This window comes from Perca flavescens, chromosome 3 (assembly GCF_004354835.1).
Source record: "Perca flavescens isolate YP-PL-M2 chromosome 3, PFLA_1.0, whole genome shotgun sequence".
Lineage (NCBI taxonomy): Eukaryota > Metazoa > Chordata > Actinopteri > Perciformes > Percidae > Perca > Perca flavescens.
Window position 1 is genome coordinate 25,152,875 of NC_041333.1, and position 20,343 is coordinate 25,173,217.

A 20,343-nucleotide genomic window follows, 5' to 3' on the forward strand; every position below is an offset into this window, starting at 1 on the left:
GCTTGTACACAGACTGATATTGAGCTTGGTCTCAGTGGGTTTGTGTGTGTGTGTGCGTGCATGAAGATCCACAAAGGCATGTCTGTGTACATCTGTATTTTGATTCATGTGCCTCCAGTATGCACTCATGTGTAAAGACTTTGGAAGTATTGCTTCATTAGGAAGCAGATATTAAGTATAGATGCAAGGTATTTAAAAAGTGTACAAAGAGTGTAGCTAAGTGCCTGCATTGTATGCCATTTACACTTTATTTTATAAATTAATATTGATTATTTCTTGCATTGCCCATAGCTATTTAAGACTTTCCTAATCAGAATTTTTTTTCTCTTAAAATGTATGTCGCTTAAGCACCAGAGACTGTAGTTACTGTGCTTTTTTTTTTTAAATCAACAGTTAATGTTCAGGGTTTTTTTTAGCCATGAGGGAGAATCTTCCCTGACCTACTCATAGATTTAGTTTTGTGGCTTAAAGGAATACTTGTGAAATAAGCTCATTCATTTTTTTCTGCAGAGAGATAAATGAGAAGATTGATACAGCTTTTGTGTGTCTATAAAGTAAATATAAAACTCGAGCCACCAGCCAGTAAGCTTAATAGTCCTTCCCCAGTAACATCACAGCTTTTTTTTTTTTTATATTTCGTTTTTTGCTGGGATCAGCCTGTCCTCATGAACTATTCGTTCAAAAAGCTACGAAAAGTTCGTAAGCATTCCCCGTTTTTTGTTTTGCTGTATTGACCACATTGGCAGCCACTGCATAAGGTGACTGATCCACCAACTACTGCTGATACAACAGAGGTCTGTAGCCAGCATCAGAAAGCTCTGTAGCAGCTTAAACAACTACCAACTGCTGCTCGGCGTCATGTAGCACATGCAAGCTAGCGTCACGTGACCAGCCGGCGGTCTCCTAATTTCCTAAGATATCATACGTTTTAGTGTGTATACATTTTTTTTTTTATCGTTGGATGGAGCCAGGCTACCTGTTTCCCCATTTCCAGTCTTTGGCTAAGTAAGCTAACCATATGTTGGCGCTAGGGTTGGTTATTGTCACTGATTTCCTGAATCGATTTTTGATTCAATTTCACAAGGTCTGGATTCAATTCCATTAAATTACAATTTGATTAGCGATATTTCAGTTGCAAAACCAATTTTGCTTGGATATTGAAAGAGATTGTACAAGGTCCCCTCTTAGGGACCGTTCGGTATTTATGGAAAGGACCACCGGAGGAAAATAGGGGAGGGTCATGTCTTTTTATTCTTTGTTGAGGGGAGGGTCACCCAACATTTGATAGTCTAGGAGGGGGGGGGGTCACACAACTTTTGTATTCATGAAACAGCAAAATTTCAAAATGGCTTCTTTGGTGCATATTTATCCATTTAGCTCTCAGTCTCGGCCCCCGCTACCAGATGGGTCTGACTCATGAGTTTTCTGGGAGGCAGAGGGAGCACTGCCCCCTGGTGGCTGAAACGGGTAATTGCATTGCTTAAAAAAAATTGTGGAATAATTATGTCTGGCAAGACCAGATATTTTATAAATATTTTAAATAACACAAAACAACTAAATGGTGGTAGGTAATACATCTGATTTCATATGCTGCTTTAGTAAAAAAAAAAGAAATTAGCCTACCTGGCTGATGATGGGAGCAGCAAGACTTAAAAACGAAAATTACTCTTGCAATAAAGGTTTCCTAAATGCCATACGCCGTTTAAAAGAACGGCGTTAAGTAACAACGTTATTTTTTCAGTAACGGGGTAATCTAACTAATTACTTTTCCCGTCGTTAACATTACTGGACGTTAAATGTGGTGCGTTATGCATTGATTGAATAAACTGTGTAATCCGAATGCACCCCTGGCTCACAGCTAGTGAGGAGGTGGTTAATAACGAGGTAAGCGATTATGATTGGCTAAGGCAGAGTCATGTTTCATGGTAGCCAATCTGAGCCAGTGTTTTTACACACACACACACACACACACAGGCTCGTTAAACAGAGATTCGATGAAGCAGCAGAGATGGCGAGTCAGGAGCAATCCGAGGAAAAGTTGGCATTTTCAAGGTGGAGATATAAGCACTACTTCAAATTCATTGTGGTCAAAGGCAAGAACGTGCATGTAATGTGTACATTATGTCCAAGAGTGAAGACTTTGTCGACAGCCATTGTAAGCAACTCTAATTTAATGAAGCATCTCACAACGACACACGCATCTACAAAGCTAGTAGCCAAAAACACCGATACCTCCACCACAGATAATCGCTCGCCATCCACGAGCAAAGAAGGACTCGGAGCAAAGTCCTCCAAGCAGCAAAAGTTAGATCTTTCTGCCTCTCAACAAAAACCTATGACACAGGCTGAAGTCAACCGTATGAAAGGCAGGTATGTTGTTAAAAGTATATGTGTCATATAAGTTTATATGGTGTAACTGTTAACTGTTTACTACAAAGATAATACTTGAAGTGCAGGATAAACCTCTTGCTGTCTGTCGACGTGAAATAAATATTGAAAGTTATATACAAACACCGGTCTGTTCTACTGCTAAAAAAAAAAATCCCAATTCTTTGACATATAGCAATTTTTTTTTTTTGTTCTCTTAATACACCCATGGGCGTGACAAAGTTACAGGTCTTGGGAGGTTTCAAAATATGAGATTTTCATAGTAAAGAGGTGTCAATGGGATTTTGAGCTTCTATGTATGTCCTATTTACCCACCGAACTGTCGTTATTCAACTATGACAGAGTAAAATCGGGTTTGCATTCTATCACCCCTTTAAATTGTTACAATGTAGGCTAATTTAAAATCTGCTTTAGAAATAAACATATATGTTTTGGAATATAATGTTCAGCTTCGGCAGCTTTACCTATGTGCTAAAATATCATAGACTGTTACAGTATATGTAAAATATACAATGACTGAACAATGTGTTGAATTTGTTACCATTCATGTGAATACTAGTTTACTAGATGAGTTACTTAGTATTTGAAGTAATGCATGAAGTGTGCATTTAGTTTCCATGCTTATTGTGTTTCCACAACTATGTTAGTGAGTAAATCTACTGAAATGGCCACCACACCATAACAGAGGAGTATGATGTAAAAGATGAGAATGCAGAGGTTAAATAATGTATGTCATGGCTATAAATAAGTCAAACTTTTCCTGCAAGATCAAAAAGCTATTTTGTCGTTAAGATAAGAGGAGTCGTTAGGTTATTTCGCTGCTTGTGTTGTCAAATTTGGTGAATTATCTGAAATGACAGTTAATGGACTTTGTAAAAGTTGCAATCGATTTAGGAGGACAACGTCAACCTTCTCTAGTGGAAACAATTTATCCTTGAAGGCACGTTGATTTTGTACCAGCTGGCAGTGGTCCACATGAAAAGGTTGTGTGAATGCATGACAGAGCATGCATACACATACCTGACTTTTCCAATGGAATTTTAATTCAAAGATTCTGTGTTTTGTTTGATACTATTTTTTTTTCTGTGCAGACCCCTTGAACATCTCACCTACCCTTTCCCCCACCCATCAGTCTCACCCTCACTCTCTCTCTCAGTGTCAGTGACAGGGTCTGTTACATGAGCAGACTGCCAGTGAGCTCGGTGCCAACTTCTCCTAGCTCTGGGGACGTGGTGAGCAGCCCTTTATCTCCGGGAAACAGACGCGTCCGATCACCTCCTCCGGGGGCTGGTGTGGACAGGGGAGGAGACCAGCAGGTTTTTTTTCTCCTCATTCTATTCCAAAGTCAGAGTCATCCAAAAATCTGTGCACACACACACACACACGCACACACACACACGCACACATACGCATGCACACACAAGTATTGGTACACACACTCATTCTGAAGCTCATGTTCCACAGTCTAAGGAATGGTGATCATTTATGATTTATATATCAATTAACATACCTCACCATTATCCCTAAGGGCAGTGTTGCTGGTAGTATTAGAATACATCTCTGCTTTCTCTTTCTAAGAATTCTTTCCCTCCTTGGCAACAAGTGGAATACGAGTCGCAGCCGCAATGACCTGTTTGATATATTTGCAGAAGAAAACTATTTGTTTCAAAATCTGTCTCCTTTCATTCGTGCTCAGTCATTCATCGACCCGAAATAGGCTCTCCATCTCAGAAAATGATAGAAATGTATCTTCGCAGTGGATGACTCTAGTTTGCTCTAGGCAAAGCTCTGTTTGTGTTGTTTTACCGAGCGAGATAAAGCTGCCAACACACCGGTCAAAGGTAAAGATTACAGTCATGTTTACTTACAGAATTTACTAGGATGTGTTAAAAGTCTGTTTCTGTAAGGCTACAGCAGTCATCAAATACACATGCATTAAGTCGTACCAATCTTCACTATTTATCCGCACCAATCTGAAACCTGTTTGGAAGAAATGGATGCTTCCTGAGCTGCCTGGCATTTGTTGATCACTATGCAGCATGCATTTCCAGCAGTGTGCCTTATCCATGAGTCTGCTTAATCATGACCTGAGGCTTTTACTACCTGCTTCTCATTCCCCTATTGCAATCTGGCAGCAGTGGCTCTGCTTACAGCATCAATTTCTCCTGGTTAAATGTTTTCAATGGTATCCAAAGGCTCTGGCGTAGTTGTCATGCAAAACACTACCAGGTTCGGTGATTCCCTGAGCCAGTAAGGTAAGGATGTATCAAACACATCTGTTAATCTCCTGGAATAATAGTGCAGAGGAAGGTTCTATTAACAGGCCCACTAAAACCCCATCATCAATGTCTTTCTGTGGCAAAATAGAAATATGGAGGCAATTAAGTAGCACCTCTGTATATGGTGTATTCCAAAGAGATGATGTAAGAGTAATGTGCTCAAAATAAAGTTAATAAAATGTCTGTGGTACTAGCCCAGTGGGGACATGCTGATTAATAACCCATTCCGTTTTATGTGTATTCTTTATGAGTTATTATTGTAATTTGGTGAGGTTAGGATAGAGGTCTTCCCTTTTACACAGGGTGCCCTTTTCAGATCAAGATGGTTTCTGTAGGTGCATTGCTAACGCTGTTCACCTCAGGAGCTATCAGCTAAAAGAGGCTTTTAAACAGTCTGAAGGGCAATGTCTCCACTGTGTAGGTTTTTCAGTCATGGAGTCTGTTCTCAAGGGCTAACAGAGGTCAACCGTGAGAAGAAGACACCAAAGAATTTCTAATAAGGGAAGAAGTTTCACTCTCACGTTACTTCCGGCTTCTGAACTGGTTGCAGTTACACCAGAGTTCCATATAGGTGGTGCTCACAGGCCAGTGCAGAATGAATGGGACTCTATGGAGGATAATCTTTTCTCAGGATATCATTTTTGTCTAGTAATTTGAATGTTGCATTCGAAAGGGGAGGCTAAGAAAATACACACTGCTTGATTTTTTTAAAGTGGTTTTTTTGTTCCAAAAAGCCTTTTAAAATGTCAATGACGTCATACAGCCAGAGATGCTGCTTTACGGCAAGCTCTGAGTCGCTTCCATTATTCTCTCGAGGCATCGACAACACCGCTAACAGGTAAGGCTCTCCCTGTCAATACACATGCTAGAAAGAGGTTTGCTAATGTTTTAAAGACCACGCCGAAATATTCACTCTGACATTCTGGTTCTGCTTCGGATGCCGTCAAGTGGGATCTCCAATCGTAATCAGTCCTTCACTGACCAACCAGCATTCATTAGCAGAATGCTAGCGTGTTATGGGCAACAATGACTCAACCTGTAAGAAATCGAAAGGACAGAAGTACTCGTTCATTCAACTTTCGACCTATAATCCATGTCGACAATCAGGTGAAAGAGACAAATTTAGCCGTCTAGCTCCATAGAGTCCCAATCATTTTGCCATGGACCGCGATCAGTCCAGTGGAACTCTGGTGGAAGTGCAACCAAATTCGGTACAATGAGGCTGAATAGGGAGTGGAAAGGCTTTCCGTAGACCGGCTTTGAAGACGCTCACTTTACTTCATTGTGTAGTCTGAGCAAAAAACTAAACAAAATAACATTTGTTAACAATGAGACATATTTATTTTTCTAGTGCATTTGCTACCCTTTAGGACTGAATTTATCATTCATTTTTTAGGATCTAACATAATTCAAATACTACTACATAAATAAAAGCAATAGTGGTTACTATTACAGTTACAGTTTGCCCATTCTCACGTAAAAATGTACAATCAAACAAGTTTAGAAGCACACCTGTCAAGGTACAGTTGTAAGCCTCCTTTGATCCCTTAAGTGTGCTTTAATTTATTAATAAGAGTTTAATAGACGATAAATAAGATAAAAACTCTATTCCAACTACCCCTTGAGTACTGCTGACAGGTCATTTCAGGATTCTGAAAATGTGCACGGTCCCTAACATGAATTCTCAGTCAGCTCTCTGACTGATGCTACAAAGACATACAGGCATTCAAGCTGCATGGTTTGTTCATATAAAGTTGTCAGCAGTATAATGCAATAACAATATTTTAGACTTTGCTTGTTCCCAGAGGAGGACTGAGTAACTCCATCCCAAATATTAAAAAAAATAGCCTGCCAGTGCATGTCTGTGTTTAAGAGGCTCTCTAACCACTCTAGAACTTGATATACAATATCTGAGTGTAGTATGATTCCTCTATGGGCCCACAACTTGCCCCCATCATTCCCTCATGTAATGAGTAATACATCATTCTGAGTGTATGATATCACTTTGAAAATGACCAAATGGAGATGGCTGGAGAGAGCCTGTCTAAGGCATCAGCAGCTGACTGACTACCTTGCCTCAGGATGGTGAACGTTGGACATATAAGTCACCTTGCTGAAGTTTGATGTGGGTTTAAAAAAAGAGAGGATTCAAACATAGTTACTTAAATACTGTGCTTAATTACAATTTTAATTACTTGTTACTTTTAAGGGGAATATTTTTCTTCATTAGGGCACAACAGCATTTTGCCTATACTTGTGCCAAAGTTTAGGAAAAGCTAATTTTGTTACAACTAATATATATCCACAAAGTTTCACTTCCGGAATTTGGCTTGTTCTGCCGGAAATTCCACCGGATGTCATTCTTTTCGGATGTCCGCTTTCTTTGTGTTGTAATTTTAAGCTCTGGTCAATTTATGAGGACTATGGTTAACTGCTCCTCAGATCTCTGCATGGTAAATCGAGACAGCTAGCTAGACTATCTGTCCAATATGAGTTTTCTGTTGCACGACTGAAACAACCTTTGAACGGACACATTGCACCAAAACAAGTTCCGTCCCGAGGCTATTTCGCAGCGACACCTTGGCTCGGCTCGACGCTTAGCACCGCCCAAGACGATTGTGATTGGTTCTAAAGAAATGCCAGTAAACGAGAGCATGTTTTTCTCGGATTCCCGCTTCCTGTGTGGACTCACCAGACCCTCCTTTGCAGCGCTGTTGAGGAAGGTCTGGCAATGCGAGACTACAGCTGATATTACCACTATGGGACTTAAAGGTGCTCTAAGCGATGTTGAGTGACGTCACTTCTTGTTGACGTTCAAAGTATTGTCAAACAAAATGGAGGCTAGGCTCGATGTCGTTGTCTAGGACAGCTCTCCTATATAACTTCCCTCTTCACGCTTCTCTCTCCTCCACTCCCCACACCCCCCTCATGTGCACTAACCCCCCCAACCACCACCCCCAAATCCTTCTTGTCGGCTGTAACACTGTTTGTTATGTTTTGTGGTGCAGGTTGGCGCAGTGGAGCCTGGGCTGTCTACAGAGACCGTATTTTTTTTTTACAGTGTGTTCAGGGGACAGGCAGCTAGTGGATAGTGAGGAGATGTTTGACTGTTTGTTAACTGTTTTGCAAGAACACTCTTATTTTGTCTTGTGTTCTGAATGACACGCGCATGCGCACATCCGCACATCCGCACGTGCACATCCGCACATCCGCACGCGCACATCCGCTGGAATTTAAAAACTCAGTGCGAGTAAAGATGGCAGCAGCGTTTGGTGAGCAAAAAAAAAAAAAAAAAAGGCAAAACCAACTCCGTTGTCTGGGAACAGCTAACGTTAAATCACCTGTTTCACGTAACATTACTCTAAGGTACTGTCTATGTGCTAAGGTTAGCTAGCATAAGCCCACTGACGGCGACATTAGTGTTGATATTTTGGCACAATGTTTCCTAATGACAGTAGTAGTGGTCATAGTGAGTGAACGTGTGATGTGAGATGCACATTGTGTTATGTCTGTGGAACTGTTCATTAGCTGTGTAACGTTATATGTGATATCTGTAAAGCTGAACTGACTCACAGTAGTATAACTGATTTTATTCTGATCCAAAGACTCTTTCTGTGAGATAAAGGACACTAACAGATTATACCCTGGACACTATCCATTATATCCAAATGCTAATGAGTAATCGAGTTAAATAATCGTGATTTCAATATTGACCAAAATAATCGTGATTATTTTTTCCATAATCGAGCAGCCCTATTCAGGATCCATTCAGTGTACATCGGACAAAACCAGTTTACATTGTAGTGCGGTTTTCTACACAACGTGTCAACATTTCATCATAGTGAAATAACTGTCAGTATGCACAAAAGTGTGTTGTTTTATTTCAGTGTCTCTGTGTGCTGTAATGAGTGTGAAAGGGTCTTTTTAAAGATACCATCTCTGCCAAGAGGTGCTGACATGCTGGAAATAGAAATTGTTACTGTAAGGGTACATTAATATGGACACTTGAATTACTATGTTGGTGTGTGACTTCAACAATTACTGGCATATTAGCATAAGAACAGAAATAGCTTAAATGTGGCCTGCTGGGTGTAGAGTCAAGAATAGTTTATACTCTCAAGCAAGGGAATGCACACACACTTACTTCAAATGAAGAAAACCATTGCACTGCTACAATGAATTTTAGAGAGTTAAAACTGACCCGTTCTCCACTTCCCCGTTACCAAAATAGACTTTTAAATTCTAATGGCTCATCAAGAAGAAGTATGCTAATAGCAGTGGTATCACATTGTCTTTGCCATGCATCACATTACCATTCATTTGGTACAGTTTTTTTTAAAAGGTATAGGACTACATACACAACACACATTGTGTTTAAGACTGTAATTAATGAGGGGCTCATGAAGTGTGCAGTGCAAAAAGAAAACCCTGAGGATGTAATGTTAGATTGCTGTGATTAAGCACTGAGTGCCATATGTTCAGAGCCTCCTGACCTGTCATCACTTTATTAACATCTAACATTATCTAACCGCACTAGAGGTCAAATACAAGTTACCCAATAACATTTTTATTTTCTCTACTGCATTTGACTTTTGAACTTCATTAAGGGAGGGAATTGTAGCAATCCTTCAATTGACATACAAGTAATATTGTGCAGTAATATTGATAAAAAGATGCATTTTAGAATGAGCTGCCTCAAAGTGTAAATCATTTTATCTGTACGGTTTTAAGTCAAACTGCAGATGGAACCATTGTGTATAGGCGAGCCTTGAGAAACAATAGGCTTCTACATAACCGGTGTGCCTTGAGTCTGGGTGTGTTAGCATTGATGAGGAAGAGAAGGTGATCTCTCCCTGAGGCTGTTACTGCAAAGACCCCGTGGACATTCAGCCTCACAATGGCAGAGAGTGAGATGTATAGAAGTGGGCAGTCTATGAACAACCAATAGAAATGAATTTGTATACAGTCAGACAGGGAACCGCAGAGGCTAAGGAGACTGCGGACCTGTAAGCCCAGAGCCCTCGGGGGGTGATGAGCCTACTGAGGCTGAAAGAGAGAAAACATTGGCAGGCAGCACAAAGAGAAGACTGTTTGGAAAAGGCAGAAGGAAAGAGCGAGAGTGAGGTGTAGAAAAAAGATATATGGAAAGATAAATAAAATAAATGGAGAAAAAAAGGTAAAACAGGGAACGAGAGCGTGTTGAAAGGAGGAATAATTGCTTTAAGCAATTTAAATATTGTACATTTTCACACATTCATCATTTCGGAGCTGCTATTAAAGCCAGGGTAGCTAGCATACTTTATCATCGCGCTATCCACCCTGTAAGCAAACAACCACATTTACAATGTTACATGAGGGAAAAAAATCCTTTGCAATTATCACCAAGTTTTCGATATTACATATGGGAATATGTTTCTGCTCATTATTCTCTTGGTTCCTTGAAGTGTGCAGTGAATACATTTTCTTAGCTTTTTTTTTAAAATTTCGCCTACATTTTAGTGTCTTCAGTGGTGTCGCTGAAAAACTAAATTCAGACTAAACACAACAAAACCTGATATAGATGACTGAAAACCTGTGCACTGCTTTCAATTATACACAAACAACCCCCTCCACCAATTAGAAGTAGAATCAATCGTTGAGATACCAAGATGATTAACCCTTGGGACGACACTGCCATAATTCCAGATCTCAGTGCAATGTAATGCACTGGGAACAATCTAGTCATATGTCCCACCATAACAGGAGAGAAAGTCAATGCAATATGTCCCTTCTAACTCCCCTATGTCCCTTATATGAATTCAAGGAGGTTGCTTTCCCCTCTTTTTTTTTGTTTAATGCTATCCTGCAGAGTCCTGCAATGATAACCCAAAAAGGTTTAGAAGCACTTTGCTAGAGAGGAGCTGTTTTATAGTTTGTGGATGCAGTATTTTTGGCCATTGATTTTACCTTTTGGATTACTCCCCATGGAAGATGATGTTATAAATCCAAGTATGCTTTAATAATGTACACCTCAAGGTGTCCCTGCAGCGTAAACCCAAAGAACTGGAGGACTGAGAGTGGTGCATTGTCACAATTTACTGTTGTCACCAGCACTTAAATTCATATCTGTTGACTGTTACTGTGGGAAGGATATATTCTTTCTATTTTATTTTATTTTTGGATGTTTTATTTAGCATAGTCTGCTCATTATCTGAAAGGGACTAGCATGCATGTAGAAAGGGCAATTCATCCTGATGTGTAAAGATTCGCCCACATACCCATGGGTATGCTAAGGGTGGAATATCGATAGGATGGCAAGTATAGGGAATAGGGAACGTAAGCATGGTTAATAATTCATGTAGGTGCACTCCATTAACTATGCCACACTATAGGCCTAAGGGCAATTTCAGAGTGGGATGGAGGAGGTTAGCTCACTCTCTGATGAGCTATGTGCTGTGATCCCATGAATGTCTTGGGTTAAAACTTACCTGTGATTATAAGAATGGGAAACACATCTGATGTTTAGGCTATGTTTTAGCGTATTATATTATACATGGCAGGGAAAATATAATTTTGTTTGAGATTTAATGGTCAAAGTATTTTGATCTAAAAAAAACTGGAAGCCAAATACCAGAAAGTTTATTTAGTGATGAAGACTGCTACCCAAATTAATGATTTAGTGAAAAATGGGTACTCTAGTATCTTAGAACTTAATGTTTAGTATTCTGTCAGTGTTTTAAACATTGTATATCAAGGTCATGGCCTTACTTTTATTACTACAAAGAGGGCAGAAGAAAAAACATGAGAGCTTTAATGATATTGAGTATTGGAATTTCCATTAGATGTCATCAAATATAGCACAATAACCAATAAACCGCACTGCCTTTCTCATTCTGTTGCCTTCATATTATTTGTCAAAAGCGCCCAGTTGGCCTAATTGGCTGGGCTGCCCTGCATCTAGCCAGCTTTATTGATTCATGCCTCCAGTTTATACTGCACCTAATCATTTAGAAATTCAAATGTTCAGGCAGAAGGCAGCATCTAACATGCTGTGTTTCTGAGCATGTCTCACAGCACTATAGTGATACAGGGACCTAAAGGCTTGAACAGCCCGCAATCAGTGGGAAGTGTTGTCTTAGCCTCAGAACCCTACATGCCCCAGAGTGACTGTCGAGAAAATAGCCAGCAGAGACCTCCAGTTCTCCCAAGCTGGAACTCATTGCCCCCAAAACCCTTGACTGGGTGAGTTCTCACAGAACAAAGCTAGTCTCTGGCTGACCTCGACGAGTACTCTATTTCCAGATCTACTGGCCCAGATGATGGCTTTTTCCACATCAATGGGCACAGTCACAAATATAGCAATCCAAAAGGTGGAAGCAGCAGTAGTGCTAGCAGCGGCAGTTAGGGTAGGTGGAGTGGAGAGGAAAGGACGAGAGATGCAAGTAGTGGCAGAAGGAGTACTGCAGAGGAGGAGTGAGTCACCCTCAGCAAGGGCTCTCCATCTGGTCAGTCAGCTGACTTGCAGCCCATTACATTTAATCTTGTCCTGGTGTAAATCCAGATCCATGCGATCGTTTTCTATTAATTTTACAGAAAGATAATAGAGACTATATGCATTGGATGCTTACACTGAAATGATCTTTGTGACCCTACTGATACAGAAAACCTTGTGTCACTAAAAATGGTGCACCTCTCCATAGATTAGATGAGAAATGTTGTGTCGAGCCAAAAGGTGTTAAAATATGTTATGACTGCTTTTTGCAAAGTAAACAAAAACAGTGGAGTTGGATCTGAATAAGCAATACAACTCTGAAACTGTTGGCCTGTAACAATAAATGTCAAGTGGCCAAGGAAATATATAAACACATAACAAATTACTCTAGGCATTAGAAAGAACAGTGAACCCCAGGATGGATACACTAAACTAGCCTCTGCAGGACAACCATAACTGCAGAGGCAATAGTAGAAAGGAAAGAAAGCATTGTAATCTGTATAGTTGCCACCTGGACAGCTGTTGATCACTTCAGTGATTTAGGCCCATTTATATTAAAAGTATATACTTTTAGATTGCATCCTAATTGTCATTTGCTGTGTGTATGACAAAGAAAGATACTCTAAATATACTGGCAATTGTATAATTGTTTCATTGATCCCAGTATTGAACACTCACATGGTCAGATATGGATCAGATAATAATGCTCTATTACTGCATTGTCTACAGTAATAAAGTTAAAGGGATACTTATGCTTAGGCATCTGCTAGTCATTTATTATTGCATTAAAGGCTGTACAATAAAGGACCTGTACCTCAAAACTAAGTTAATAAACTTAAAAAAAAAATTATTATATTATAAAAATTATTATATTATATTATATAACTGATGGCCATTAATTAATCTTCCCTTAAATGCACACATACAGTATAGCCATATTCAAGACCACACTATTAATTTGAAAATATTAGTTTTTCATCCACAGCAAACTTCTCCAATCGTTCCCAAAACATCCCAGTTGGATAGTAAATGGCGTAAACATATTCTTTGTAAGTCTTTACAATCATTCCCTGAAGGAAGCAGGCCTGACTTGTTGCATGTTCCAAATGTTTTTCAAAACTTGCAATTTTCAGTGTGTAGCTTGTTGTTTCCCAAACAACCATTGTGATTAATCATATGATTGTCCACAGTTAACTCACAATTAATTGCACGTTTTTTATCTCTTCTAAATGTACTTTAAAAAGGGATATTTTTCAAGATTTTAATGTTTTTATCAACATGGGAGCGAACAAATACATATAAAGAAATATAATGGGGGTGGGCTCTATGTACTACACAGCACTTAAAAAAACCACGCTTTTATAGCTTGTTCACCTGTTACTCTTTCCTTCTTCCAAAATAGTGGTGAAGAACATTAGGAGCAATTGCCAGGAGTTGAGTTTTCATTAAAACAAATGTATGACTGGTGTGTTAACTGAACACCAAATTATTCAGAGCACACACAGCAAAATTTCCCCCTACATTACCATATGGCGTGAAACAATTTTTTATAATGCTATTTTTTAAACGAAGTCCGACGCATAAAACAGAACAGAGCTACATTCACTTCCAGCTTACTTTACAGAGAACAATGAGGGCAAAACAGCATCCCTTATCTGCAGAACAGTACCGTGTCGTTTACTACCGAGCCTGTTTGTAACTGGTAGGCTACCAACAACGTGATTTTCACCATGTCCGATCTTCTGACTTTCCCACGCGTCCTGGAAATATTAATATAATAATATGTGAACTAACCACAGACACTTCCCTTGTTCATTGACTCACAGCTGTTCGCTGCTGAGGATGAATAGGGGAAACACTGGAATGGATATTTGGCGTTATTTTAAACAACCACAAAAGACTGATGTAGGAAACTGCCAATTAGATTAATCGAAGGTGCTGTAACGCCGTTCCGGATTGTTCCGGCCCACTTTAACCCCTGCTTGTACTTCTTACTTCTTACACTTCTTACATCTCTGTTGCAAAATATCCAGCCTGGCCTGCCTTTGGCAAGGGGAAGGAGGGTTCTCTGCATCAGCCGTATGCTTGTCTAGCAAGAGGTATTTTAGACTCAACGTTCTCTGGTGGTTACTTAATTCACATCGACAGTAGATGCAAATAACTTTAGTCTTGTCAAGAAAACCATCTGGATGGGCTTTGAAATTCAACTTGCCTTTCAAAAGACTCTTTTCTTTCTCCATTTCTGCTCAAGGAGGTTTATTTCTGCTAGCCATCCACAACGTTACTGCTTCATCGCTTCCTGATTTCCCAAAATACGCAACGGCCGAGGCACAAATGACAGAGCGTGCGTGCGTTAATTGCCCGTCAAAAAATGTGATTCGTTATTATCAAGTTAATTTTGACAGCCTTAATTTATGTATTATGAACAAAAATTATATCTATTTTTTTATTTTTAAAACAAAGGGTCTGGATATTTCTTGCACTGTTCTGCCAGTGAATAGCAGTTAGTGACAATAGTGTTGAGCAGCAGCAGTATCTTAAATTAAATTACGTATGGGTGAGTTAATTTCTCTCCCTGAGCCTACGCTATGAACTTCATATGCGAGTCCCTCTGGAGGTGTACCGGGCAGGAAGCTGGAAGAGATCTTGGGACAAAACTCTGTGAAGAGACTACATCTCCTAGCTACCCAGAGAGCTGCTGAGATCCACACTTTGAGGATTTGCAGGGGAAAAGGTTAACAAGAAACCAAAAAGAAGCAACAAAACAATTTGAGCTGGTACTCTCACATCTGGGATCATTAATTTCATGGCATCTTAACTAGTCTTAAAAACCCATCTGAAACAGAGGAAACACAGACTGACTACAGTCCATGCAGTAGTTATTTTAAGTGTAGTAATTAATTTGATAAGCATCAAATTAATTGAGCATTAAATGAATTGGCTTGAAATAAAGGGGAAATGTGAAGGAAATTAAAACCATTAATGGAATAAATATTGAAACAAGTTGATACTTATTGTCAAAGCAATGCACATGTTTGTCTATATGGTGTATATAGTCTATTATTTTGCATTTCCCACCATGATGGTGATAGCCTATTGATTTAGCACAATCTTTTTACTTTAAAAAGTTATGTCAATATAGTGACAGATTATGATCTGTCACTATTTTGTCACTAGATTGCTGTTTTATGGCATGGCATTTAATACACTTATTTATCATTAACAATAAAATATTGATAGATAGGTTTTATTATTGGCAGATAGAGCCTATAATTGCAAAAATGTTTTATTTTTTTATTTAACCCTTATTTATGCAGGTAATCTCATTGAGACACAGGGTCTTATTTTCAAGAGGGATCTTGTAGTTACAACAAAGGCAACATATCACATTAGTCTTCATATAAAGTCTTAAAATCAAATGTATCTGAGGCAACGTTATACACTCTCATGTGAATGGTTACACTACCTGAGTCATTACATTTCCAAGGAAATGTTGAGTATATTTATCTTTTTTATTTTTTTTATTTACTGTAATACTATTTTCAGTTAGGGCTCAAGAAACACAAGTATAGATACGTACTGTTCGTTCCAATTTGGTTCAATCTAGCAATCAATTTAGCAATCTGGCAGTCAGTAATTCTAACATATATTTTTACATTTTCATGCTTGAGTTAGCAGTTACAGTACATAAATTACCGTTCAAAGGTTTGTGATCACCTGTTATATTGATGTTTTTCTGTTTCGGTTTCTGTTAACAGAGATAAAAGCAGTATAATTCAGACACCAAATGTATTATTTGCATTTGAAAATGTTTTGGACTCAAAAGAAAAATAATTAAATGAATTAAACATGAATTTATGCTGACCTTAAACCAAACTACTTTTCAAGCGATTCCACTGTCGCAGACTAATTTCCAATATCGGAATAAAATCATGATAGTTGTTGGGACCAAGCAGTGTGTTAACTAAGTTTAAACAAATAACTGATTTTAAAAAAGGGATACATGGGGTCAACATGTGCCTGAGACAAAGGGGGCCTAAAGGCAACTAGAGCCTGAGATCCTTTCTCAAACAAAGAAAGGAGGCCTTCAGGGAAAGGCTACAGCCTGGACATTTCACACCCCTATGCTAAAGTCCGAGCCACGAGGGAAAGAGCCTCACAATGGCCAGAAGTCTAAAGAACGTTTTCCTTCTCAAGTCGACAAAGCTTGGTTTCGCTGCCCTTGGAATCAACAAGTTTCTCCGTGCATTGCTGACGAGCATTCGGAGATCGTTCCGTTACCGTGGAGATCTGTGGACTAACGAACGATAACACACCGTAAGGCTTTATTTGTTCTAGGCAGATGTAGAACAGGGTGTTAATTTTATTAATGAGTGAAGGCTAGTGTTGCCATCGTTTTGCCATTAATCTGTGATCGCGACCAACGTGTCCCAGTTTGCTGTGAATGTATCATTTGATAACGATGTATTGTTGAAGTTTTGACTGACCGCCACGTCGCGGCCTGTGTGTGTATCTCTGCGGAAAATCAGCTGTTTAGCTTACCAGAGTTTGTATTATAAAAATCTCCTCTTTCAGACAAAATTCTCTAATTGAATCTGCACCCATACCAATTCCCAACAGAGTCTTGCTAGAGTTGGGGCGTGCTCCCATCGTCTCAATCATTTTTCATTTTTTTCCCCATCTTGATTTGCTAACAAAATTGGCAAACATGTTTGATATTATCGTAAGTTTTAAGATTTGGTAGTGAAATTAAATAACGTGAACATTGTCAACAACCAATGAGTGTGCTACCTCCAGCACCAAACAGGAAGTAGCAAAAGGCTAGAGCCAGTGTTGTTTTGTGGTTGATAAAGTGCCGCGCTAAGCTAAACGCTAAAGAGGGAAAGTTGCAGATTTTCAACCATTCTGAAGTGTGTCATCCAACGGGAGTTTTACCGTAAGGTGACCAGATTTCTGAGACAAATCCGGGGACATTTTCAGCTCAGAAGCGTAAATACCTCCAAAAGAGGTAATGTTTTTATCTTTGTAAAACTTAAAACGGGGACACTGCCCCAGGGGCGTCACTAAACAAAGAGCTGCACTGGGGGGGGGGGTCCATGGGCATGCTCCCCTGTAAGAAAATGTTGTCTATGTTAACGTTTAAATGCATCAATCTGGTGCATGTTGAAAAGAAATTCAGAGGTTAGACTTGATTGTTCTTATCTATGGATGGAAATACTGTATTTGTGCTGTAGCCTAAACTATTTTGCACTTCAGAATTTTAATTCATATTCATATTTTTGCATTAATGTCACTAGGAAGCATACCAGTATAAATATATATTCATATTTGTAAGTGGGATATATATAAGTAAGTGGGATTGTCTGGAATCTGGCAATATAATAACCATTATGGTGGGATACACTGGCTAAGCAATTTACAAAAATGTCTGTGCTGACATAAATAGTTTACATGAGAGTACATTATAATTTTGGCCCAAACTTGGAGACCATGTAGAAATGTTGTTGCAATTTCAAAACCGGATTACTCGGTAACCGCTTGTTGTACTGATGCATGTGTTGAGTGAAGAGTTTGTGAGATATTTCACAGAGAGTAATGGGTGTGCAGAGATTTATGCAGAATGCAAATATGATAACATTTCATGTAAGTTCAATGTTAATTTTCTCGCAAACCATTTTTCACAGCAACTGGTGCTAATATCATTGGAAAGCTTAGATTCTGGTTGAGGTGGTTGTGCCAGACTCAAGCATTTGGCAGAGTCTCTATCTGTCAGAGGGAGAGCAGGAGTACAGTTGTGAAGAAGTTGGTAATTTCATGGCGCAGATTAACACTTTTGCATGCGCTTTATCCGTGTCACATTCTCATTAGGTGCTGAGCCCTCCTAAAGGTCTGATCCTAGAATCGCCCCTGCTGCTACTTCATACTTGTACTCCACTACACCTCAGAGGGAAATGTTGTAATGTTTACTGCATGCACTACATTTATCTGACAGCTTTTGCTTTAATGCTCCACGCTGGGCTTGTTTCTGCAACAGCTCATTGAGTAGCGGATACAATTAAAACTATTGAGGAAATATTTTCCTTTGACATTGGTCCAGTATTAAAGGAGATCGCTGCAGTCGGCAAAGGCGAAACAAGCTACGATGTAAGTTAATAGGACGTCAATTGTCCAGCTTGTATTTACATTCATAAAAGGGTTTGTTTTGCCACTGACAGGCTCAGATTCATATCCTAAGTATCTGACAGCATTTTGGAAAGGATTTCTAAGGAGGTTGATCTTTCTGTTAGAGTAAGATCCTTTTTTTAAAGATAAAAAGTCCGCGAAATTGCGGTCGCTACACCCACCAGACTCCATGTAAATAAACAGTAATTTTAGCATCGTAAAATATGGACATCCTAGAACATCTCTGAGCTATGAGCAGCGCATACTCTGGCTTGAGCTTGCGCGTGTAGGGTGCGCAAGTCAGCGTGACTATACGTTTGGTCAATGTTTTCTTTCTTTCATTCCAATTTCAGGTCTGTCAGTCACAGTGAAAACCGGGGACATTTCCGGGGACAGCTCCAACCAGACAAATCTTGCCTAACCCAGGGTGGCTGTGGCTCAGGTGGTAGAGTGGTTGCCTACCAATTGGAAGGTTGGTGTTCCGATCCCTGGTCCTGCAGTTCCATGTCAAAGTGTCCTTGGGCAAGACACTGAACCCTGAATTGCTCCCGATATGTGAATGTTTATCTGATAAGCAGGTGGCACCTTGTATGGCAGCCTCGGCCACCGTATGTGAATGTGCGTGAAAGGTAAATTGCTCCTGTACTATGTTAAAGCGCTCTGAGTAGTGCAAAGCGCTATATAAATACAATACATTTACATCCTGTGTCCAGAAATTAAACCTAAAAAAAATTACATATTCATAGATTCTGGATTTTTCAACGAGGGCAAAGAAGTATTTATAAACTAGCTATTTGAACTTTTTTGTCGAAAAACCAGACATACATTATTATCCTGAGCAGAGTGTATTTATATGTCCTAAAACATGTCAGGAAGGGATCATTAAAAATGTATTTTGCTGCGCCATTTCCTGCCCTGGTACATATCATTGCTATTTAATATAATCACTATTTTGCAACCTGTTTTTTATGTAAATGTTTCTAGTCAGCATTATCTTTCTCCCCAAAATATTAATATTATTGCAAAGTAGTTGCATGTGAACATAATTGGTAGTATACCAAGTTCTCTTTGTTTTCTGATTCATCTGAATGGCCACACACATAATCAGAATTAGGTTTTACTTCAATCCAAGCTGCAAACTGATACTGGTGATGGCTGGAATAATGCTTTAACTTTTAACTTTCACTTTGTTTTTAGTTTAAATGTTTAACATGACAAATGCTTAACAGGTGAAAATGTGGTGGACTCACAACACAGCCAAATATATATACATAATTTCATGTTTGGACACACCACATATGTAGTATGAGGCAAAGTCACTGGAGTGAAACTTAGTGGCCGACCATACACATTCTCAATGCATGCAAACCGCTGCAGTCCCAAGTCTGTCTGGTGGAACAGCTTACTATGAATATGAATATTAATGTATGGAAATACTGGTATGCGGCTACTGAACCAAAGCCATATCTGAGTGTCTGGTATGGAAATGCAAATACAGAGCTAGAGGGGATGGAGAACATAATTTGTGATTTTCTATATTTGAAAGTTGAAGCAAACTGTTTTGAGTGGATGATCTGCAAATTATTTCTATGTCGTCTGTGGATAAACACAAGTCTAATCAACAGCTCAACCGCCCTCTTCTATTATTGTGATGAAAAGGAAATTAATTCAATTAAAAGGCATGTATTAGCCTCCACTAATTAATTTATATGCTGTGTAATTGTTCAGTAAGGATAAATGGAACAGGTCTCATTTTCATTAATTAGCAAGATCAATGTAATGTGGAAACAGTTTATAAAGTCAGTAGCTTATAATTATTTAACAGTCTCATATCCAGAAGATGGAAAGATCTCAGAAAGCATCTGTCGTCATGACATGGACATAAGGCACCTAACTGGACCACAAAGGTGTCTGACCAATACAGCCATTGTTCCTGATCTGATATTGCTGTTAGTTGGATGATGAACCAAGTAAAGCTTAACAAAAAAAGATAAATTAATGAAGTGTCCTCTTCTTCTTTTAAATTATGCATGAAGGCTGATA

At 39.1% G+C, this 20,343-nt stretch overlaps 1 long non-coding RNA gene across 1 annotated transcript; it reads left to right on the forward strand.

The window, feature by feature from the left end:
• Positions 1 to 2,339: 2,339 nt before the first annotated feature.
• On the forward strand, positions 2,340 to 19,110 carry LOC114553305 (uncharacterized). Its single transcript, XR_003692287.1, has 3 exons — positions 2,340 to 2,370; positions 3,545 to 3,704; positions 18,654 to 19,110. It is a non-coding gene; the product is annotated as an uncharacterized LOC114553305 (long non-coding RNA).
• The last annotated feature ends 1,233 nt before the right edge of the window (positions 19,111 to 20,343 follow it).